This window comes from Bubalus bubalis, chromosome 10 (assembly GCF_019923935.1).
Source record: "Bubalus bubalis isolate 160015118507 breed Murrah chromosome 10, NDDB_SH_1, whole genome shotgun sequence".
NCBI classification, from domain to species: domain Eukaryota; kingdom Metazoa; phylum Chordata; class Mammalia; order Artiodactyla; family Bovidae; genus Bubalus; species Bubalus bubalis.
In genome coordinates, this window is record NC_059166.1 from 103,775,307 (window position 1) to 103,800,376 (window position 25,070).

Consider the following 25,070-nt stretch of genomic DNA (forward strand, 5'->3'; position numbering starts at 1 on the left):
CTTCATAACAGGCTATAGGCTGTTTTTAAGGTGCCTTTCATTTTGAATCTGCTAGATACCTACGCTGATGACCAACTAGATATCCTAACATGAATAAAACTACCCAGATTTTTGTCAGCAGATACAACATGCTTTAATTTCCACAGAAGTTAATCTAGGAACAGTGTTCCACTTCTGAGAAGGGATCTAATCCTCCCCACAGTGTATTGGAAATAACAACCATAGCACGTTTGTGTATTAGTAAGTGACACACTTTTCTAAAGATGTGAAAAATGAGATATGGGAATAAAATTAAGGAAGGCAAACTTACAGACATTACTAATGGTCTGAAATGCAATAAGTTGAAAGTTTTAATTTTTTTTCCAGAAAGTATAATTGATACTAGATAATTAAGTGTCATTTTTCCACTATTGGTACTAGATAATTAAGTGTCATTTTTCCATCCCCACAGAGGGGAACCTTTGGGCCAAGAAGGAGCTTCAGAGGAAAAATCATCTACAGAAAAAGTAGTCTTAAAACATAAACCCAGATGATCACTGAACAGAAGCAATCTTCTAGAAATTAAACTGATACTCAAGAGAAAATGTCCCCCAGGGTGAGCATGATTACTTCCTACATAGGAGCAGCTGATCTTTCAAGAATACTCCAGAATGACAGTGACTTTCTGATTCAAAAGAATTGTAAAAATTTACAGGGTCAAAACATCTATATTCTCATAAATAACTTCATGTAAATCCATGAAGGTAAGATGTTAGATGGTTTTATTTAAAAGTAGTTCTGAATTTGAGGTTTAAGATAAAAAGGATAAAACAGAAAAATATGAAATTCTGAGATCTTTATCTGAAAATTAGTTAACAACTTAAACTAACCAATATATTTCTTAACTTTTTTAATATAAAATAAAATTAGAAATAAGTGAAATAGAAATAATAATATTTATAATAAAACTTTCACTTAAGGTAATTTTGAAAACTAATTCTAGTGGAAATAGAGAAATATGAGAGAACATTTGTTGACTCAATATCTCTTTTTATCAAAGTATTAATGCAAAAACAATAGTTTGTGGAGATGGAAGATGGGAACAAACATAGTAGATTTAATAAAATATGAAAACACAGTTAGAACACTAATAAAGTGTTATGAAAATTGTTGCACAGTGTTGACTGCCTGATATCTGATTACATGAACTTGAAGTGAAGCAAGATAACAGGCCTCTGTGTGTGTGTGTTAGTCCCACTCATATGCTTTTGCCATTTGCATTCCTAAAATAAATAATCATGGGGTTTAAATAAAGTTACACTTATTAGATAAAGTTATAAAGGGATTACATAGGAAGTATTTTATTTGGTTGTAAGAGAAATAGATGACAATGGATCAGAGAATCACATAAGTTAAGAACAGACTATATTAAAGTATCATGAAAGTGAAAATCACTCAGTCATGTCTGACTCTTTGTGACTGCATGGACAGTCCATAGAATTCTCCAGGCCAGAATACTAGAGTGGGTAGCCTTTCCCTTCTCCAGGGGATCTTCCCAACCCAGGGATCGAACCCAGGTCTCCCGCCTTGCAGGCAGATTCTTTACCAGCTGAGTCACAAGGGAAGCCTGAGAATACTGGAGTGGGTAGCCTATCCCTTCTCCAGTGGATCTTCCTGACCTTGGAATCAAACCAGGGTCTCCTGCATTGCAGATAGATTCTTTACCAACTGAGCTATCAGGGAACCCAAAATATCATAAAGAATGGGTCATATTTATGGACTGAGTTAAAGGTTAATTGGTATTTGTAATGCAGTGTATCATGGGTATTAATAGGGAATGTTATCGGACCCCAAGATGTAACTAATACTTTCCATGTGTAGCATAACTGATGGGTGAGGTACACAGTAGAGAACAATACTATTACATGTATCTGTTCCCCCAGTAACAAGAAATGAGTTTAAGAAAGTCAGTTCTCATTGAAGTAGAAATGGGAGGGCTTAAAATGTTTTGAATAAGAATTAGGCATAAGTTTTAAGTGAAAAGCTTTGAATTGAAAGGAAATGGAATAAGTCAATAGGTACGGAAAAAGAAATTGATGAACTCAAAGGAAAACAATAGCAAGACTGTGTCATATATAATTTCACTTTTAAAAGGGGTGAAATAATTTAATACTATTCTTGTACAATAAGCTCTAAATAAAAATGCATACATCGTATTGTTTCTGGTATCATTACTGCTGCTGCTCAGTCACTTCTGTCATGTCTGTCTCTTTGTGATCCCATGGACCATAGTCTGCCAGGCTCCTTGTCCATGTAATTCTCTTGGTGAGAATATTGGAGTGGGTTGCCATCCCCTCCTCCAAGGGATCTTTCTTACCCATGGATCAAACCTACATCTCCTGTATTTCCTGCATTTCAGGCAAATTCTTTTACTGCTGAGATACAGAGAAGCCCTCTAGTATCAGCACATCCAAGTGTAAAAAATGAGGATTTTATTTCTCTAATTGATTTTAACTGCACATCAGTTCATTGCTGAAGTTTCAAATCTCATTTCTTAGAAACTGAGCAAGGCAAAGGCAGAAATAATTGAAGGGATTATGTAAATAGGTTCATGCATCTAATCCAGTTAACATAAGGGAAATGTTGCTCAAAAGCATTAATGAATTAACCATCTTGAATTTATCATATCTACAGATGAAGTACAAATTAAGAACAGAAAAATCAAATATCACCACAATGAAGGAATTTATCCTCTTGGGGTTTTCTGATATTCCCAATTTCCAATGGATTCTTTTGGGGATATTTTTAGTCCTCTATTTGACCATCCTGATGTGCAACAGTGTCATTGTATTGATAACAAGAGTTGACCCTATTCTCCAGACCCCCATGTACTTTTTCCTCAACCACTTTTCCATTTTAGAAATCTGTTATGTAACTGTCACTATCCCAAGAATTCTCACGAACCTCCTGAACCAGAAAGGGCATGTTTCTTTCATTGCCTGTGCTACACAAATGTTTTTGGTCCTTCTGTTTGGAGGTTTAGAGTGTCTCCTCCTGGCCTTGATGGCCTATGAATGCTACGTGGCCATTTGTAACCCTCTTCACTATGGTCTGATTATGAGCCCCCAGGTCTGTGTCCAGCTGGTCACTGCCTCCTAGGTCAGTGGAGTTCCTGTTGTAATTGGGCAAACATGGCAGGTTTTCTCTCTGCCCTTTTGTGGGTCTACCACAATTAATCATTTTTTCTGAGACCTCCCCCCATATTCAAGCTTGCCTATGGGGATGCATTTGTGAACGAGATAGCAGTCTATGCAGTTGCAGTGGTGTTCATCATGGTTCCATTTCTGCTGACTATGATAAAATAATCTCCAACATTCGCCAGAGTGAGGGCTTTAGCTAAAGCCTTCTCTACTTGCTTGTTTCACCTCACAGTGGTGGTCTTATTCTATGGCACAGCCTCTACCACCTATTTGCAACCCAAACCAAATCAATCTGAAGAACCTGGGAAGCTGATCTCTCTGTTCTACACAGTTTTGATCCCAACGTTGAATCCCTTTATATATACTGTGAGGAACAAAGATATCACCATAGTACTGAGAAAACTACTAAGTAAATTATCAACCTGACTCGAAGGCTTGAAATTATAGAAGCAATTTGTTTCTATGTTTCTCACGTAAATACATCAGAAAATATCATCTAGTTTGTTTCTATGTTCCTATAAAATGATAGTTAATATCATCACTGCCATCTCACATTATATGAAAGGACCTTAGTTTCAAAGAGCTAAGGGTTTCTGGGTTATCAAAGCACACATTATCTCCATGGCAATGATCTATTCTGAAGACCTATCTTTCCTCTCACTAGGAAAGAGTGAGTTAAAAGATTTCCTGATCAATAAAATGATAGTTAAATGCTATATAACTAATGATCATGGTCATGCTGTGTAAGAAATTTGCTTGAAACTTCCCATTCCTTCAGGCATATTCACTGTCCTTTTCTGTACTTATGATTGGATTTAGATGATGAGAAAACAACAACCACATCCAAGTTGGTGGGAGTAGGGGAATCTGAGTGCTTTCTTGCAGTTTTTCTTTCTTTCTCTGTTTTGTAACTGTCCATAACCCTTTCAGAGTATAAACCCTGAAAGGATCCTTTGTTACCTCAATGCTGACTGTTCTCTAGTGACGTCATTTCCTCTGGCTTGTAGCTTCATGTTTTGCTTTTGTAGTGTCTCCTTAGTATTAGGACTATTAGGAATTTAAACTATAAACTGCATTGGGTTGAATGTTGATCCCTCTAAATATATGTCAGGTTATAACCTGAAAACCTGAACTTGTTAGGAAAATAAAAGCCTTTGCAGATGTGTAAAATATCATGTATGAAATGAGTTGCCAGTCCAGGTTCGATGCACGATACTGGATGCTTGGGGCTGGTGCACTGGGACGACCCAGAGGGATGGAATGGGGAGGGAGGAGGGAGGAGGGTTCAGGATGGGGAACACATGTAAACCTGTGGCGGATTCATTTTGATATTTGGCAAATCTAATACAGTTATGTAAAGTTTAAAAATAAAATAAAATTAAAAAAAAAAAAAAAAAAAAAGATTATCTCAATTTAAGGGAAGGGCAGTATGTCCTATGATCAGTGTTTTAGTTCTTATAAGGGGGGAAGAGAGATTAAGTTAAACATAGAGACGCAGTGACACGGAAGAACACCATGTGAAGATGGAGGAAGCAACCAGGAGTGACACAGCCATGAAGCAAAGCAGGTCAGGGACCACCAAAAGCTGAAAGAGGCCAGGAGTTACTATCCGTTTAGAGTCTGTAGAGGAAAACCCTGCCAGCACTGTGATTTGGGACACTGGCTTTTAAAGATGTGAGAAAGTCAACTTTTGTTCTTTAAACCACTCAATTTGTGATAATTTGTTACAATAGATCTAGGAATGTAATACACTGTGTAAGCAGTCATTTTATTAAGGTGTTTTTATTCTAATCATCTGGAATAAATTCTGTATCTTTTGAGAACAGTGATTTAAAAAAATATGTAGATTTTTTTTTTTACTTTAAAAACTATGTCAATGAAGCCTCATAAAAAATATTTGCTCAAGAATGATGGTTAGTTGCATTTGTTCAAGGATGTTTATTAAAAGCTTTTTTTTTAATACTGCAAAAGACAACACTAGCAAAGCAAAGGTAAGCTGTTCTCATTTGGAACATACTACTCATGGGAGTCCGTTTACCATGTGATGCTGCACAGTCTCTCAAGACAATGTTTTAGAGCCACGCCAGTGAGGAAATCCCAAGCTTTTCAGACATGTAAGTACATAAATACATGTATAAAACATAACTCTATTTTTGCAAAACAAAGGGATATAGCTTCCCTATATTCATATAACATTTCACATGTGCATCTTTCTACTTGGTGTGTATATATGTCAGCAATATCTGGATATGTATTAGAAGAGAGAATGGGCTTCTCTACAGTGACAGGAGTTCAGATAATGTCTGACTTATTTATTTATTTATACTTTTTTGTAGTATGGATTTATTACAAAGAGAATAATATGCCCATCACAAAAATAATAAATTTTATTCAGAAAATAAAAACTAAATATGGAAGAAAATTACTGCATTTCTTCTTTTCTTATTGCCTCCCAACATTTTACAGAATATTTAGTAGCTAACAGAAATTTCAATATCAGCCAAATGATATTTGATGTTTGAAAGAAACAGCACATTTTTTATGAACTAAACAGAGCCAGAATATATAATGTTTGGTCATATCTTTAAAAGAGGACTAAATTGGCTTTAATAATAGTTACAAACAGAGATAAATTTAAGATTATGAAATGGATACTTATGCACATAGGTACTTTTACATATTTATAATATATATTTTATATAATATAAACATATATATTTCAATATTCATTGGAAGGACTGATACTGAAGCTGAAGCTCTAATACTTTGGCCACCTGATGCAAACAGCCGACCCATTTAAAAGACTCTGATGCTGGGAAAGATTGAGGGCAGAAGGAGAAGAGGGCATCAGAGGGTGAGATGGTTGAATGACATTATGGATGCAATGGACATGAACTTGGGCAAACTCCAGAAGATGGTGAGGGACAGGGTGGCCTGGAGTGCTGCAGTCCATAGGGATGTAAGGAGTCGGACACGGCTGGAAGACTTAACAACAATGAATATATATTTATATATAGCTATACTATATAAAATAAAGTTACTATATAAAATAAAAATAAAAATTACTTATTTCACTCTTTTCACAGAGAGAACATCAAACACACACACACACAACCAAGAAGCACATCTCACTTCAGTGATAACACTGGTTCTTTTTGATTTTTCTGTATTCACAATGTCTGAGTGTTTCTCTTTGTAATGTTTTCCTTTTTTATGTGATTATCCTGGTGAGAAGCAACAACAATACTCTTATAATCAGAGTTGACCAGGCTCTCAAATTCCCATGTATTTTTTCATCAGTAACTTTTCCTTCCTGGAAATCTGTTATGTATCTGTCACTCTTTCTAGAATATGCATAAACCTTTGGTCAGACACAAATTTTTTATACATATATAAATATACATATATATATATATTTTTTTGGATGCACTACAAAGATATATTTTATTTGTATTCTTGGGGACACAGAATACTTGGCCTTGACAGTTATGGCCCATGACTGCTATGTGGCCAACTGTAACTTTTGCAACTTCTCCTACTTCTAAACCAGGAGCTCTGTATTCAGCTGATGATGCTTGGCTCTTGGATCAGGGGTGTTACAGCCAGGATAAGGCAAACATGCCAAATTTCCCCTCTGTCATTTTTGGATCTAACTACAAGCTGGGCTGTGGCAATGTTTTTCTGAATGAGATGTCAGTCTCTATAGTTGTACTATTAGTGAATCATTTGTCATGACCCCTTTTCAGTTGACACTTGGCTCCTACAGTAAAATCTCTTCTCCATCCTATGTTGCCATCAGCAGCGTGATGAGCCAAAGTTTTCTCCACCTGCTCACCTCACATCATGCGTGTGCACTAAGTTGTTTCAGTAGTGTCCAACTCTCTGCAACCCTGTGGACCATAGCCCAGCTGGCTTCTCTGTCCATGGGGTTCTCCAGGCAAGAACACTGGAATGGGCTGCTGTGCCCTTCTCCAGGGGATCTTCCCTACACAGGGATTGAACCTGCTTCCCTTATGTCTCCTGCATTGACAGGTAGGTTCTTTACCATTAGTGCCACCTGGGAAGCCCCATAGTTGAGCCTTTATTTTGTGGACCCAGAACCATTACATATTTATGATGTGATTCCAAACATTTTTACAGGAAAGATTTTTTCTCTCTCCTTTCTATACCGTGTTACCCTGATGTTTAATCCCATGATATATACTCTGAGGAATAAGGATGTCATGACAGCCTTGAGAAAATGACTGCCTTAACGTTTAACATCTTATCCACTGCTTTGAGCTAGTGATCTTTTTCCCCGCTTAGTTCTGCTCTTGTCTTAATCAGACATTATTTGAAATTTTGCTTCCTGTATTAATATAAATTGATTATCCTCATGAACTTGCCATTTTATGCTTGACTTTCTGATACAGGATTATCTCCCTAGTGTTTGTATTTATAAGAAATTAATTTTTTTGCTGATCTCATATTTAATGGACTAGTCTCTGTCAGCAAAATTTCACTGCTTATTTGATTTGTTGTTGTTGTTCAGTTGGTAAGTCATGTCTGACTCTTTGTGTCTTCATGGACCGTAGCATGCCAGGCTCCTCAGTCCTCCACTGTCTCTCGAAATTTGCTCAGATTCATGTCCATTGAGTCAGTGACACTATTAATATTCAACCATCTCATCCTCTGTTGTCTCCTCCTTTTTGCCTTCATCTTTACTAGCATCAGGGTCTTTTACACTGAGTTGGCTCTCTGCATGAGGTGGCCAAAGTACTAAAACAATATAGTATATTTTATCTATCAATTGGCCTCCTAATATTTTTATCCAAAATTCATAATGTATATTCTATTTTGTCTCCAAAATTCATAATGTATATTCTATTTTGTCTCCCTCTGTATTGTTATAACTTACTTAAAAACAAAAGATTTCAGCTAGCAAAGATTACTGCATATGGGAAAGCTTTAGAGAATACTTGTTGAATGACTATAGAACATGGGCACACTTGAATAAGCAAAAGTTCATACTACAGAAAATGTAGAAAAAAATGGCCTTTTAATAGAGTATATTAATTTAATTATATATAATGGTGCAAAAAAAGTGAGCTTGACCCTCACTTCACAAAATTTATTTTAAAATGTAATCTCAGATAACTTGTAAACAAGTAAAATGCATAACAATGAGTCTTTTCTAAGATAATGTTTATTAACTTCATAACGTTGGTGTGAAAAAAGTGTTTTTGATAAAATTATTAGTCATAATGTAAACATTAATCTGTTACACTTCCTGGATTAAGAAATACTGCTATTCAGAATGAAAATTTTCAACATAAAATGTTTAAATACACTATAGTTAAAGGAGTGCTCTAAATCAAAAGCATCAAAAATTCAGGAGAAAAATTGACAACAGACTTAAAGGTGCATTTCATAAGACAGAATAATCTAAATGCCCAGAAAAAAGAAGAAAATAACTCACTAGCAACCAGTAAATGCAAATTAAAAGCAGATTTAAACCAAATGAAATCTATGACACATTCATTACAAGGATGAAATAAACAAAAAGACTCATCCTATCACATATATAAAGGATGTGGAGTAATGAAAGCTCTCGCCTGATGCTGGTGTGTGAATTGTACAGCGTATTAGCACACAGCCTGCCTTCATCAAGAAAAGCTTACCCTTGGCCATGTACCAGAAGAAATGTGTGCACATGGGTGTCAAGGGACACATCTGAGAATGCTCATTTCACACCATTGATAATATCAAATCTTTATCAAACTAGAATTGACTGTAATTGTGATAATTTCACACAGAGGAAAACCAAGGAGTTATAGAAATGAATAAAATGCAATTACATACAGCATGGATTAAGCATATTTTTCAGCAAACCAAATCATAATCATATTGTACATATCCTTTTTGTTAAGGTAAAAAGCAGTATTTAGAACACCATTTATCATATGTATATACATAATTCCTTCTATTTCTTAAATTTTATTTAATGAGCATTTTCTATCATTGAAAAAAGCATAATACTCTTTCTTACTTTTGGCTATGCTTCTATTTTTTTCTGAAACTAATTTAGAAAAATGAATTACCTTTTATTATAAAAAAGTAGTGATTAAACAACAAAAATATGATTCAAGACTGATGATGCTACAGAATTGCTTTGAAAAATAAATCAACATCTTTATAAAAGGACATAGTTAAAGCCAAGTTTAATTTTCCAACCTCTAAAACAATAAAAAACAAATAACTTTTATTTGTGGTTAAGAGGCACCGGTCACAATAAGCCAGTCTACTTTCAAGCACTAGAAATTTTTGATAAGTTATATAACATATTTTAAAGATATACAACTGTGGGAGAAAAAAGAATAGACAATATCAAAATCAAGGCTCATTAAGTCATAAAATAGTCACAGTTTTTCAAGCACAAATTTGTTGCAATATCATGCTACTGCATATCTTAGTATGTGTGCATGCTTACTGATTAATTCAAAGAGTGAGCACAATTGTGATATTGGTCAACTGGATAGTCCTCTCCACACATACACAATGCATAGGAAAATGACTCAGACTTTTTAACACTGTATCACTGTTCAGATTACAATTTACTTATTATTATTATTATTATTTTTAACAAATGAAGCTGCAGTCTGTATGTTGAAGGAATAATTTTCTTCTGTGAATTGTTAATTCATCTGCTTTACCCATTTTTAAAATTTATACTTTGGACTTTTCCTCTGTATTAAAGAAGGAGCCAAGATCACTTTATTTGAAATCAATTGTAACAATTTTTTCCATTATATTAATTATATTTGATACTTATGGGGCTTGCTGCTTTTTAGCATCTAGAATCATTTATTTTTACACAGTTTTTTGTTTGTTTGTGTGTGTGTGTGTCCTGCAGTCTAAATTTTAATGAGTTAAACTTTCCTTACTCCAAAACAATAAAACCCATTTCTTAGAATACTGTCATCATTTCACTCTAAAATATACAAAATTGTGTATAATTTAGGGTTTATCCTGCTGTGGGATAGTTATCAAAAATACATATACTGTTTTTTTTTCCCTCTAAGCCTGCACAGTTGTCCGTAATAACAGTTATTTTAAATGCCCATGCTTTACCAATTTGGTAGGCTATTTTAGTCAATGACAAATGTTCATGTATATTTGAGCCTTTTATAGAATTTCTATTCTATTCCATCAGAAGACTTCTTTATTTATGCATGATACTGCACTGATCTGTGCTCAGTTGCTCAGCTGTGTTGGACTCTTTGTCAGATGCCATGGACGATAGCCTGCCAGACTCCTCTGTCCCTGGGATTTCTCAGGCAAGAACACTGGAGTGGATTGCCATTTCCCACTCCCAGGGATCTTCCTGACCCAGGAATCAAACCTATGTCCCTGGCCTTTCCTGCCTTGGTAGGCAGATTCTTCACCACTGAGCCACCTGAGAAGCCCATTAATAATACTACATTCTGTGAATCATGAGGTCTTGTAACTCCTTTCCAGCACTATTTCTTGGATGAGCCTCTGCAGGAGCTTAACCTGGCTGGCCTCTGACTCCCTTTCTGTCCTTTATCACATCTGGTCCCCGTGAGAAGCCTGTCCCACCACCCACTACTCACAGGCCTGCCATGATCTTTGCCATGAGGCTCCTGATACTTTTTAATTAACCTTCCAAATCACTCCCACTGTCACATTACTATATGTGTTCTCTCTCTTGTAAATATTTTTTCTTCATAATCATACATCTTAAGAAATCACTATTTACTAAATAATAGGAAACAATATCCAATTTTTGGGGTTATGAGAAACTGGCTGTAAGCCAAGATTTTAAAACAATCTTAATGTTGGAGAAATTTCTTCACATTTGAAACATATAACTCACAAACTTTTTGCTTAGCATCTTTCCCATGATCTCAGTTGGACTTATTCCAGAATCTCATTTTATTGTAATTAGAGTCTGAAAGTATTCATGCCTTGAACATGTAAAATAAATTTGGGAAAAATTAATGGTAGGCTGCAAAAGAGAGGAAACATTTTCTCCTACTACAATTAAACTTGGGTTACATTTTAAAATTTTGATGTATGTTTAATACATTCATCAGCTAAATCTCAGGTTGCTGAAGAAATCAATAACACACTAATTTTGCACATAAAAATATTTGCCATCAGAATATGTATTATAACTATTACACAGATCTGTCCTCTAACTAGGAATCAAGGAACATATCATACAGAGGCTCTTCATAATGCATTCATAATAGTTAAGGTAAGAATTGGATGCATGTCTGTTTTGGATTGACCCAAATAATATTGTGTGCGTGTGTGTGCTCAGTCATGTACGACTTTGTAGCCCACCAGGCTTCTCTGTCCATGGAATTCTCCCGGCAAAGATTCTGAAATGGGTTGCCATTTCCTACTCCAGGTGAATTTCCTGACCCAGGGATCAAACCTGTGTCTCTTGCATCTCCTGCATTGGCAGGCCAATTCTTTACCAACTGTACCACCTGCTGCTGCTAAGTCGCTTCAGTCGTGTCCAACTCTGTGTGACCCCATAGATGGCAGCCCACCAGGCTCCCCCATCCCTGGGATTCTCCAGACAAGAACACTGGGGTGGGTTGCCATTTCCTTCTCAAATACATGAAAGTGAAAAGTGAAAGTGAAGTTGCTCAGTCTTGTCCGACTCTTTGCGACCCCATGGACAGCAGCCTACCAGGCTCCTTCGTCCATGGGATTTTCCAAGCAAGAGTACTGGAGTGAGGTGCCATAGTCTTCCCTGTGTACCACCTGGGGAGCCCACAGATAATACTACTTAGCACCCTGTTCACATCTAAGAAATAAAATACTCTGTGTCCTCTATTCCCTGGAGAGGGTAAAGAAAAATGTTCTCTGAGTAGAGTGAGAACTATCTGGGAAAAATTTTTTTTTTAATATAACGTCAGAAAATTCATGAAGTGATGATTTTAATTGGAAATTTAAATGTGCCAGGCGGCAGAGATCCCTTGGGTAGAGATAACTACTTTTAAAGAACACTTTATGTTTAGAAAGAACAGAATATTTAAAGGCCAGTTGAATAGCTTCGATGAAACAAGTAATTTCACTTACAGGAAATTAAATATTCTGACCTTCTCTAGTGAGAAAAATCAGCAACATCTTAAGTAAGAAAGGTAAATATGAAAATTATTATAGTAAGGTTTAATTCTTATTTTAAATTTAAAATTAATAATTTACCCATTAAAACATGTGTAAATTATAAATTTTAACATGGTAGCAAATGTTTTGGTTTATTAAAGCAACTTCTATATATTTCTTATTCTATTAAATAAAAATTGCAATTAAATAATAATAATAAATAATGGTACTAAGTCACTTTGAAATGTCAAAAATTGTAATAATTAAAGCCTAGGTATAGATGATAGTAAAGAAAACTTCATTTCAGTCAACACATTGTAACAAAAAGTTATATATGTTTATTCAGTTTGATATTATAATAAGAGATTTAATATGACATAACACATAAAATAAAGTTACAACCTTTGGGGAATTCAAAGAACAATTATTTTGAAGAAAGAAACTTATAGAATTCAGGATTTATAAAATAATAAAGATAGCTTTAAGTCCAACATTGTTTTTAAATTATTTTCAAGGATTACATTGCTAATTTTTATCAGATATACAAATATACTTGAAATACACCTTGTTCTACTCTTGAAAAATTCAAACTCAAATCTTGCCTACTTCATGTTATACAAGATTTGATCACAAAAATGTATCTGTACAATTAAAAACTATTTTATATAGCACTGGAAATAATTTTATTCAAGTAATGGGTGAAATTGCTTATACTAAATGTTTTTATTCATAAATGATAAAGATTAAAATTATATTCTTTTGCATATTAATCTTTTCTCCCTTTTCAGATTGACAATTTTAAAAGTGTCTGTTCCTTTTCTCAATTTCAGAATCAAATAATGAACACCATATTAAGTAAACAAGCATTTTCTAGGTTCTGTATTGTTCCCAAGTATGAAAATAGTCTCAGTCCTTCAATCCCAGATCATGTAATATCAGTGGGAAAATAAAAGGTATATGAAAAGAATTAGCCAAATTGCAACACTATGTGCTACAAAGTCGTGTGTGTTCTCCCTATTAGTTCTAAAGAGTGGAGGTGATAATATTATTGAAATTATTGGGAGAAAATTCTTGGAGAATTCACATCTAAGAGTCTGGGATTTTTATAACACTGTGATGATAGTTTTAATATCTTATTTCATTCCCTCATTAACCATGTGATACAAAGTCAAGGTAAATTAGAGAGCAGTTTTTCATAGTGGTAAAACAGAGAGTGAAATTTAGAATAATAAAATTTAGTTTTTAATATCAAAAATAATAGCTAGCTTTTAAATAGACTTCTATGAATGCCAAAACATCTTTAATTTGCTTTACATGTATCAAATGAATTAATTCATATAGCAATCCTAACTGTTGGTACAAATGTTAGTTTTGCAGCCAAGTGATCTATGGCACAGGGAGATTAAGCAGTTTGCATTGTCACACAGCTGGCAAGTGAAGCCATGATTTGATTGCAGGCTATCTTGTCAGGATTGTAGTTTTTGCCCATGACACTATATTTAGACTATGCTTGCATGGAAAAACTCGAAACATAAAGGATGGGGAAATGAGAAGCAGGGCTGAAAGTCATGTTGAGTCAAGTGATTGCCTGGCTGCTGCTGCTGCTGCTAAGTTGCTTCAGTAGTGTCCGACTGACTCTGTGCGACCCCATAGACGGTAGCCCACCAGGCTCTGCCGTCCCTGGGATTCTCCAGGCAAGAACACTGGAGTGGGTTGCCATTTCCTTCTCCAATACATGAAAGTGAAAAGTGAAAGTGAAGTCGCTCAGTCATGTCCGACTTTTCGCGACCCCATGGACTGCAGCCTACCAGGCTCCTCTGTCCATGGGATTTTTCCAGGCAAGAGTACTGGAGTGGTTGCCATTGGAGTGTAATATTTAAGGAGGCAGTCACTTTAACAATGGTGCAATGCAGAGTCAGCCCTGAAACTGAGTGCTCTGAGATTCTGTACTAGAGGAGTCTCATTCCTTATTTAGCTAAGACCATATTCTACTCCTGGCTCTGATGAAAGGAAAAAAATGCAAAAATGTAATAATCAACAAGTAACTCAATAACTAGCAAAAACAATTTTTCTAGGGAATGTGTTACAAACCTGGCAACTAAATATTTAAGAACATTATACCATATTAATAATTATAATTATAGGACTATAACTTATACATAAACATATTAAAAGTGATAGGTAATTTTTTCAATAATATCATATTTAATTATCTCAAATAAGAAAGCAAACAGAAAATTTAAACAATTACTTAATATAACAGATGATAAATAACAGAGTTAGGATTCAAACTTAAGTATGATTTAAAAAATAGCCACTGATTTGCAATCACAGAATCAATGTGTAAATGATCAATGTATCCATCATTGCTAAATCTCAATATCCTGGCTCAAGAAAAGTGAGTTTAGAAACTGTTATCTGAATTATTATTATTTTTTGAGGAACAACAAAGACTTCAGAGAGGCACACAGAACCAGGGTAAAGCATGACAGGAGGTGTCTTACACAGCTAGTGAACACATTCCAGGAAACCCCTGTTTTCCCAGAGTGACCCTTTTAATTGCTTGTATCTGTATCTATTCCCACAGAACTTTTCCAGAATAAAACCCTCTTATAGCCCCCATATAGTATCTTACTGAAATATATGTATTTTATTCCCCTATGTACAATAAAATAAAATATCTCATTTTTTTTGTAAACTGCATAATAATGTGAATTGTATATAAGAACGTGTATGATCAAGATCATCAAGTGATGGGAGGGAAATGAAGAGTTGAAATATGTAGCTGAAAATATATAAGGAAGATAATTTCTGTTATATTAATAGTTCTACTGAAGTATGTAAAGTTAGAGAAATACAATAAAATTTCCAAAAAATGTAAATATTTAAGGGAATTCCCAGAAGTCCAATGATTAAGACTGTACTTTCACTTCAGTCTCTGGTTGGGGTACTAAGATCCCATAAGCCATGAGATATGACCACAAAATAATGTAAGTATTTAAAACTGAGATCACATAGCAACACTGTGGGTCTATCTTCAATGATTATCAATTTGTCCAATGCCTGTGCTGATCAGGGCATTTGGTGCTTCCCTGGTGGCTCAGCTGATAAACAATCCACCTGCAATGCAGGAGACCTGGGTTTGATCCTGGGTGGGGAAGATCCCCTGGAGAGGGGAATGACAACCCACTCCAGTATTCTTGCCTAGGAAATCCTATGGACAGTGAAGCCTGGTGGGCTACAGCCCATGGGATCAGAGAGTCCGACATGACTGAATGATTAACACTTTAACCTTTTTGACTTTGGGTTGTATTTGAAAAGAATGCCTTAATAGACATTTCAAGGGAGAGTGTATGGTGATAACACATGGATTATAAACTAGGAAAGGAGAAAAGCATAAATAATAAAATTCTTAAATTAGAAACAATTGCATTGATGATGAAAATCAATCTGGGTATCCTGATACAATTTATAAAACAGGCCCTGACCTTGATGGTAAAATAAAAAGTAGATAATACATTTCCACCTTTTCACAGATGAAACACCAAGAAAAAACACCAGAAGGTAATCTCACTAAACTGATGGAGTTTGTTCTCTTGGACTTTGCTGATATTCCTCATCTCCAGGGGTTTTTATTTGGACTGTTCTTACTCATATATAATTATCTTGAGGGGCAATGGCATCATATTTCTGATAACAAAACTAGACCCTGGTCTCCAGACCCCCATGTCCTTTGTACTTGGCAATTTTTCCCTTTTGGAAATCTGCATATAGCAGATTCTGTTACACTCCCCAGAATGCTCACGAGTCTTTGGACACAAAGAACAATTTCTTTTGTTGCTTGTGCCACACAAATGTGCTTCATTCTTATACTTGGGGCCACCGAGTACTTCCTTCTGGCCGTGATGGCCTATGACCGCTACGCAGCCATTTGTAGCCCTCTTCACTATCCTCTAGTCATGAACTACAAGGTGTGCATCCAGCTAGTGGTTGGCTCCTGGATCAGTGGAATCCCAATCCAAATAGGCCAGACAGGCCAGATTTTCTCTCTGCCCTTTTGTGGTTCTAACTTCATCAACCACTTCTTCTATGATATTCTTCCCATACTCAAGCTGGCCTGTGGGGACACATTTCTGAATGAAATGTTAGTCTTCACAGTTGCTGCGCTGTTTGCTTTGGTTCCATTTCTGTTGATACTTGTCTCCTATGGCAAAATCATCTCCACAATCCTTAAATTGCCATCAGCCACAAGTCGGGGCAAAGCCTTTTCCACCTGCTCCACTCATCTTATGGTTGTGGCATTGTTCTTCGGATCAGGCCTTGTCACATATTTAAGACCCAAGACCCAAGGCTCAGCAGGAACTGGCAAAGTGCTTTCTCTCTTCTACATGATTGTGATGCCTGTGTTTAACCCCATGATATACAGTCTAAGGAACAAGGATGTCATCATGGCACTGAGACAATGGCCATGCAAATACCTTAGTTCATTGAAAAAATAAGTTGTATTTCAGAACTTGATTTCTTATATATTTGTTATAAATTTTCAATATTTATCTTAAAGTCAATTTATCTGTCTATAAAGTGGTAGTTATTAAAAAATAAAAATTACTGGTAACACTGAGAAACCTTTCTGTCTCCAGTTATACAGTTATGTATGGGTCAACAAATAGCAAATCATTCACTTGGGAATTCTATAATCTTATTGTGAAATGTTCTCTTGTAGTAAGAACTTTAGACAAGAATTGCTATAATAGGCCCAGTTGTAATACAGACTCAGTTATATCACTTATTTGAAAATATATTATTCAGTTCCATAGATTTGTCACAGAAATTTTAAAAACTAAGTTAGTTATGGACATTAATTAAAATGTTATGTATAGTTCAGCCTAGCAATTATTCTACAGAGAAATAATTTCTTAGAGTGAAAAGTAGTTCTCATTGGGAATGTAGTTTAATAAATGAAGTTGTACAATGATATTAGTAATTATTAGGCATCATTTATGTGTACATCATGGGGTTCTCAAGGCAAGAATACTGAAGTTGTTTGCTATTCCCTTCTCCAGTGGACCACATTCTGTCAGACCTCTCCACCATGACCCGCCCATCTTGGGTGGCCCCACAGGGCATGGCTTAGTTTCATTGAGTTAGACAAGGCTGTGGTTCTAGTGTGATTAGATTGACTATAGCTCTCTGTGATTATGGTTTCAGTGTGTCTGCCCTCTGATGCCCTCTTGCAACACCTACTGTCTTACTTGGGTTTGTCTTACCTTGGATGTGGGGTATCTCTTCACGGCTGCTCCAGCAAAGCACAGCTGCTGCTCCGTACCTTGGACAAGGGGTATCTCCTCACTGCTGCCTTTCCTGACCTTGAACGTGGAGTAGCTCCTCTAGGCCCTCCTGTACCCATGCAGCCACCTCTCCTTGGATGTGGGGTAACTCCTCCACGCCACCGCCCCTGGTCAGGCAGCAACAGTTAGAACTGGACATGGAACAACAGACTGGTTCCAAATAGGAAAAGGAGTACGTCAAGGCTGTATACTGTCACCCTCCTTATTTAAATTATATGCAGAGTACATCATGAGAAACGCTGGGCTGGAAGAAGCACAAGCTGGAATCAAGATTGCTGGGAGAAATATCAATAACCCCAGATATGCAGATGACACCACCCTTACGGCAGAAAGTGAAGAGGAACTAAAAAGCCTCTTGATGAAAGTGAAAGAGGAGAGTGAAAAAGTAGGCTTAAAGCTCAACATTCAGAAAACAAAGATCATGGCATCTGGTCCCATCACTTTATGGGAAATAGATGGGGAAACAGCGGAAATAGTGTCAGACTTTATTTTGGGGGGCTCCAAAATCACTGCAGATGGTGATTGCAGCCATGAAATTAAAAGATGTTTACTCCTTGGAAGGAAAGTTATGACCAACCTAGATAGCATATTGAAAAGCAGAGACATTACTTTGTCAACAAAGTTCCGTCTAGTCAAGGCTATGGTTTTTCCTGTGGTCATGTATGGATATGAGAGTTGGACTGTGAAGAAGGCTGAGCGCTGAAGAATTGATGCTTTTGAACTGTGGTGTTGGAGAAGACTCTTGAGAGTCCCTTGGACTGCAAGGAGATCCAACCAGTCCATTCTGAAGGAGATCAGCCCTGGGATTTCTTTGGAAGGAATGATGCTAAAGCTGAAACTCCAGTACTTTGGCCACCTCATGCGAAGAGTTGACTCATTGGAAAAGACTCTGATGCTGGGAGGGATTGGGGGCAGGAGGAGAAGGGGACAACAGAGGATGAGATGGCTGGATGGCGTCACCGACTTGATGGATGTGAGTTTGAGTGAACTCCGGGAGTTGGTGATGGACAAGGAAGCCTGGCGTGCTGCGATTCATGGGGTATCAAAGAGTCAGACACGACTGAGTGACTGAACTGAACTGAACTGACTGATGTGTATATCAGAGTAAATCCATAATATGATTTGTTGAGTTGATAAAACAAAGATATTGTTGAAATCTTTACATATAATAAGATGAGCATGGAACAAGTGATGGAAATATTCACAAGTCATGTTTTTTTTTAATATATTTTCCTAGAGATGATAGTTGGGATAGGAAAGTTAAGGGGAAAGACAAAGGATTTAAATTTTTTTTAAAAGTAAGTATATGCTATAAAAGCACAAGTATTGTACACCTTAAACCTTACATACATACACATATTAGACACAGTCAATACAAAAATAATCATCATTGTTTATTATGAAAATCACAGAGTAAATCATTCTATTTTTCCCTTTGTTTTATTGAAATTGTGCAGTTTATTACAATAAGCTTGTGCTATTTAGGTAATCAAAATAACAAACAATAAATTTGTATTCATTATGGACAAGGAAAATCACAATTATTAGCTGTGTTTCTATTTCTGTAGTTATATAATTTTCAAAATTCTATGTATATATAATAATCCTTCATATAGACAGGCAACAGATCATTGGAGAAATATGACTTGTCACTAGTACTCAAAGTTAAAATATATGATGAAGCTTGAACAGTTGCTTTTAAAGTTTATTCCCATAAAAATACTTGTCAGTTTTGTTCACATTTATATGGAGCTGGCTATTTCCAGATGGATAGGGAGGTGCAGTACCACTGTCTTCTTGGGAGAAAGCAACCAGATGACATGTGACCAATTCTGATAATAAAGTGAAGAAGGAAAAACCAACTCTTATTGAGAACCAAGTAAACAAATCACCAAGATTCTCAGATAATACAGCCATCATAGCCTACTAAAATCTAATAGAAACGATTGAATACAGGAGGTTAAAAGAAAGAACTACAATAACAGCAACAACAAAATTCCAGGAAAATTTCTAGGCAGAAGTTGGTTAAATCCTGAAACTATCATATGTTGAAAAGATTGAGACAGAAATTAAGAAATCCTCTCTTTTTTCTCTCCCTCCTGCCTAATTTAAAAAAAAAAAAAGACTTTTTTTTAAGAGAGAAGAGATAACTAAAGGGAGAGGGGGTGCAGAGAAGGGGGGACAACATTTAAAAGTATTGATATATCAAACAGATGTGACTGGATCTCTCTCCTTTTATAAAGAAGGACAAATAAAAGTGATATCTTGCAGCATTATGACTTTTTTGGGTAGATACTGAAGTTCCACAAGCTAAAAATGTCAGTGAACAGCTTCAGAAATTATTTTCTCTTTGGCTTGGCAACTAACAAACCATATTTAAACTAGTTATCACATTCAGTGGTAATAGCTCGCTAAAAATCTGTATCTGTATCACTTGTTTTTAAAACACAATGAATGTGTGCAAATACTACCACTGCTTTGTAAATTATAAATATCTTTATTAGCAAGATAATCTTTTGTTACTACTTTGCATTGTACTATTCCCAGAACAAGTCACTTATAATTCTGAGAAACTAAGCACACACAATTTTATTATTTAGAAACACGGAAAAAGATATTCATTTACGTAGGTATACATGCTTGTCTGTGTGTGTCTGTGTGTGTACTTTAGGAGAATATTGCTTTTGTGGACTGAAGTCAACTGACAATGAAGGATAGGAAGGTCAGTAATATGTGCAAAATCTTTCCAAGATTAATAGCCTGATTCGGGGAAAGTGAATATGTCTTCATTGTGCATCTGGATTGTATTAATAGCTATGGATTCTTTGCTGGAAAAGAATATTCAGGGAATAACGGTAGACATCTTTCTTTCCTTCTTTTAAAGGTATCTGCATATTTATATTTATATAGGTATCATATAAATATGATATGGGAGGGATTGGGGGCAGGAGGAGAAGGGAATGACAGAGGATGAGATGGCTGGATGGCATCACTGACTCGATGGACGTGAGTCTGAGTGAACTCTGGGAGTTGGTGATGGACAGGGAGGCCTGGCGTGCTGCGATTCATGGGGTCGCAAAGAGTCAGACACGACTGAGCGACTGAACTGAACTGAACTGAACTGAGGTATCATACGTATAATTGTTTCTTGGAATAGTGTTTTGCTATATGTAATGTTTATATCAATAACTATTTCTTTAGCTGTGACATGAAATCATGCAGGCTTATTTCACTATCATATAATTAGTACAGAGAACATATATAATAGAATAATAGAATTGGAAGATAAAGATAAGGTGAACAGATGATCTAAGGGAAGAGTTGGAAAAAAATATAAATTATGAAACAAACTTTGAGAGAGATGAAGTTGAAATTTCAAAAAGGAAGATGATTGAGCTTTGCCATAATAAGCTTTACACACAAAAGATATCCATATTTATATATGTACATTTATATTTTGTGTTTAAAGCATTTAGATAGATGATAGATACATAGATAAAAAGAGTTTGTGTATGTGCATGCAATAACACAGATGCAAACTTTTCAGGTGGATTCACTGAACTAATTATATTTAGAATGATTAAGGTTATCATATATGGCCTTCCCCAGTGGCTCAGTGGTAAAGAATCTACCACTGAGATTCATTTCAGATTCAATCTGAAATGCAGAAGCTGCAGGAGATATGGGTTTGATCCCTGGATTCGGAAGATACCTTGGAGAAGGGCATGGCAACCCATTCCAGCATTCTTGCCAGGAGAATCCCATGGATAGAGGAGCCTGGCTGGCTACAGTCCATAGGGTGGCACAATCAGACACAACTGAAGTGACTTAACATGCACACACAAGGTTGTCACATATATATATATATTGTTGTTGCTATTTAGTAGCTCAGTCGTGTCTGACTCTTTGTGTGCCCATGGACTGCAGCAGCCAGGCTTCCCTGTCCTTCACCATCTCCCAGAACTTGCTCCGTTCAAACTCATGTCCATAGAATTGGTGATGCCATCCAAATCTCTTCCTCTGTCATCCCCTTCTCCTCCTGCTTTCAATCTTTCCCAGCATCAGGGTCTTTTCTAATGAGTTGGCTCTTTGCATCAGGTGACCAAAGTATTGGTGCTTTAGCTTCAGCATCAGTCCCTCCAATGAATATTGAGGATTGATTTCCTTTAAGATTGATTGGTTTGATCATCTTGCAGTCCAAGGTACTCTCAAGAATCTTCTCTAACACTACAGCTTAAAAACATCAATTCTTTGGCACTCAGCCTTCCTTATAAAATGTGTCTTTGAGGATCATTATTCTCTGACAGCCAACATACTTGAAAAAACAGAGAATCAATTAATAACTGCCTCATATATTGCATTTCCATACTGAAAGTATGTGTAAACATTAGCAAACCACTGAATATCTTAGATCAAATAAAAAGAGAAAGAGTCTTAAGATAATCTCTGTCCTTTTCTTTCAAATGAGGTCTCATTTAGAATTGTAAGTAAAATCAAATGACTAACAAAAAACTACCTACTCTCCTTCAGTGTGATAAAGAACGATAGATGACAATGAAAAACATGTTAGGAAAAAATAGTTAATGAATTAAAGAATGTTTCTAGAATCTTGAAAATCAGGTGATGAGAATCAAGAAGGGAAAGGAGATAGAAGAATATGTGTTCTATGGAAATTCAATGCAAAATTAAATGTTCCATGTCAGCAAATAGTGGCAGGTGCTGTAAGCCAAGGATAAGAGCAGGTATTTATTCATGCATGAATATCATGAAACATTAAGAAGGAATGAACTCTGCCTGAAGGTTTAAGAAGGCAGGGAAGTGTGAATGTTGTTGTGGGAGAATTTGTATTAATAATATTGTTAAAAATAATTTCAGTATTTAAATGAGTAGCTTTTATTCTATGGAAAACTAGACGTTGGCAAGTGCTTCCCTCTCCAAGATTTTTAAAATTTCCAAAAAGACTCCTTGAATCCAAGATATTGTGTTCATTGCTTTGACATAATTAATGACAGTAGGTATTATTGCTATTTTATAGACAGAGAAATTGATACAAAAATAACAGTCAAGATACTTGAGAATGCACAGATTATAATAAATTCAAAAAAAATCAGTTATCTTAATTATAAGGCTGATACTGTTTCATTTCATTACAATTTGCTTATCTAAAAGTTAAGGGAAAGAGTTACTATTGTTCAGTCTCAAATTCATGTCCAACTGTTTGTGATCCCATGGACAGTAGTATGGCAGGCTCCGCTGTCCCCCACTGTCTCCCAGAGTTTGCTCAAGTTCATGCCCATTGAGTTCATGATGCTATCTAATTATCTCATCCTCTGCCACCTCCTTTTCATTTTGCCTTCAATCTTTCCCAGCATCAGGGTCTTTTCCAATGAGTTGATTCTTTATATCAGGTGGCCAGTATTGGAGCTTCAAATTTAGCATCAGTCCTTCCAATGAATATTCAGGGTTAATTTCCTTTAGGACTCACTGGTTTGACCTCCTTGCATCCAAGAGACTTCTTTAGCTTCACAGTGTGAAAGGGAAAGAATAACACTCCCATAACTATTATATCTTCACTTTCTTTATCACCATCAGTAATGTATTTAATTTTTGACACATACAAAAAATAGATGAAGTAGGTTAAGATATTTACACTCATGTGTGCCATGTGTGCATACTCGGTCATTCAGTCATGTCTGACTCCACCAACCCATGGACTATATAGCCCCCTAGGCTACTCTGTCCATGGAATTTTTCATGCAAGAATATTGCAGTGAGTTGCCATTTACTTCTCCAGGAGTTATTGCCGAGGTCTTCCTTCATTGGCAGACAAATTCTATACCAATGAACCACCTAGGAATCCCCACAAGCCCTAGAAAAATAAAAATCCAAATTTATAAACTAAATTTTATAATTAAACTGTTAACTCTTTTAAGGAGAAATTAATCTGAAGGGACAAAATCTACAAAAGAAATTAAACCTATAAAGTGGCATTATCATTAGATAAATAAGTGATGTTGTCTACAAGTATTAGTAATAATTTTTAGTTATAAAGGCTAAGTATCTCTTGAGTTACACATTCGAAAGAGAGAAACAGGTGTATAATGAAGTGTTGATAAATTCTCTCTTTTTTCTTTCCTGTTAGGATATTTATGATGGAATAATTCTTGATTTTATCTGTACCCTCTGGTTAATTTCATATACATTACTGAAAGATCAACTGGTAAAGGTTAGTTATATTTATAATAATTTAAATACAGCTTATAGGCAGGTAGTGTTAGGCATTTTTTATGTATATATTAATATTTATGATATTAAGTAATTATGTGTGAATCTTTGCTTGGAAAGTGAAAGTCGCTTAGTCATGTCAGATTCTTTGCAGCTGCATAGACTATACAGTCCATGGAATTCTCCAGGCCAGAATACTGGAATGGGTTGCCTTTCCCTTCATCAGGGGATATTCCCAACACAGGGATCGAACCCAGGTCTCCCTCATTGCGGGCAGATTCTTTATCAGCTGAGCCGTAAGGGAAGCCCAAGAATACTGGAATGGGTAGCCTATCCCTTCTCCAGGGTATCTTCCCAACTCTGGAATTGAACTGGGGTCTCCTCCATTGCAGGCAAATTCTTTAATAACTGAGCTATCAGGGAAGCTCCAAATTTTCATCTAAATTACTAATCTGTTCCTTGATATTATGTGTAAAAAAAGAACCCACACATAGATTTTATTTTTCATTGAAAGTTTGTTAATTCAAGTAAGCTCTAGCAAAGATTCTAAGTAGGAAATGCATTTTGGAAATTGGTATGAAGCACAGTAATGAAAGCAGTATGACAGCACTGTCAGATGTTTGATATTCAATTTTTATCACTCTTGGAAGAAGTGGGAAGAAAAGATCCAGATATGCAGCTCCCTCTGGTTACACATGGAACAATTTTCTTAATTTATACTGATAAAGTGGATGCAATGAAAGGTTTTCATTCTATTTTTAAATTATTTTTCACAAACATATGACTTATAATTTAGTCTTGTGTTCATTCCTCATCACATATCTAATAAAAAATCTCCCATGAGAAATGAATGTGTCACAAATACAAATGGTAGTACCAGCATATTTGTAAATAATTTACCAGTTATCAAGGCAAGTATATTTTTTCTACACATTTAAAGCAAAATTCTAGCAGTTCACTTATCTGATAGTGTTAGAGTTGGGTAAATTTAAAATGGCTATGAAAAACTGGATTTGTCTTAAAGAATAAAACATAATTAACATTTGTTGCCTCCAGAGTGTTTTATCTCATTTATTGCATTATTCATTATATATTGCCTCTTTTTTATTTCTTCTAGATCCTTGTTAAACCTTTCTTGCATCTTCCCAATCCTTGTCTCCAGGCTATTTATCTGTAATTCCATTTTGATTTCAAG

At 35.7% G+C, this 25,070-nt stretch overlaps 2 pseudogenes; both read left to right on the top strand.

Moving 5' to 3' along the window:
- The first annotated feature begins 2,673 nt into the window (after window positions 1-2,673).
- On the top strand, window positions 2,674-3,605 carry LOC102392765 (annotated as a pseudogene).
- Window positions 3,606-15,883: 12,278 nt separating this feature from the next.
- Window positions 15,884-16,801, top strand: LOC102393094 (annotated as a pseudogene).
- Window positions 16,802-25,070: the final 8,269 nt, after the last annotated feature.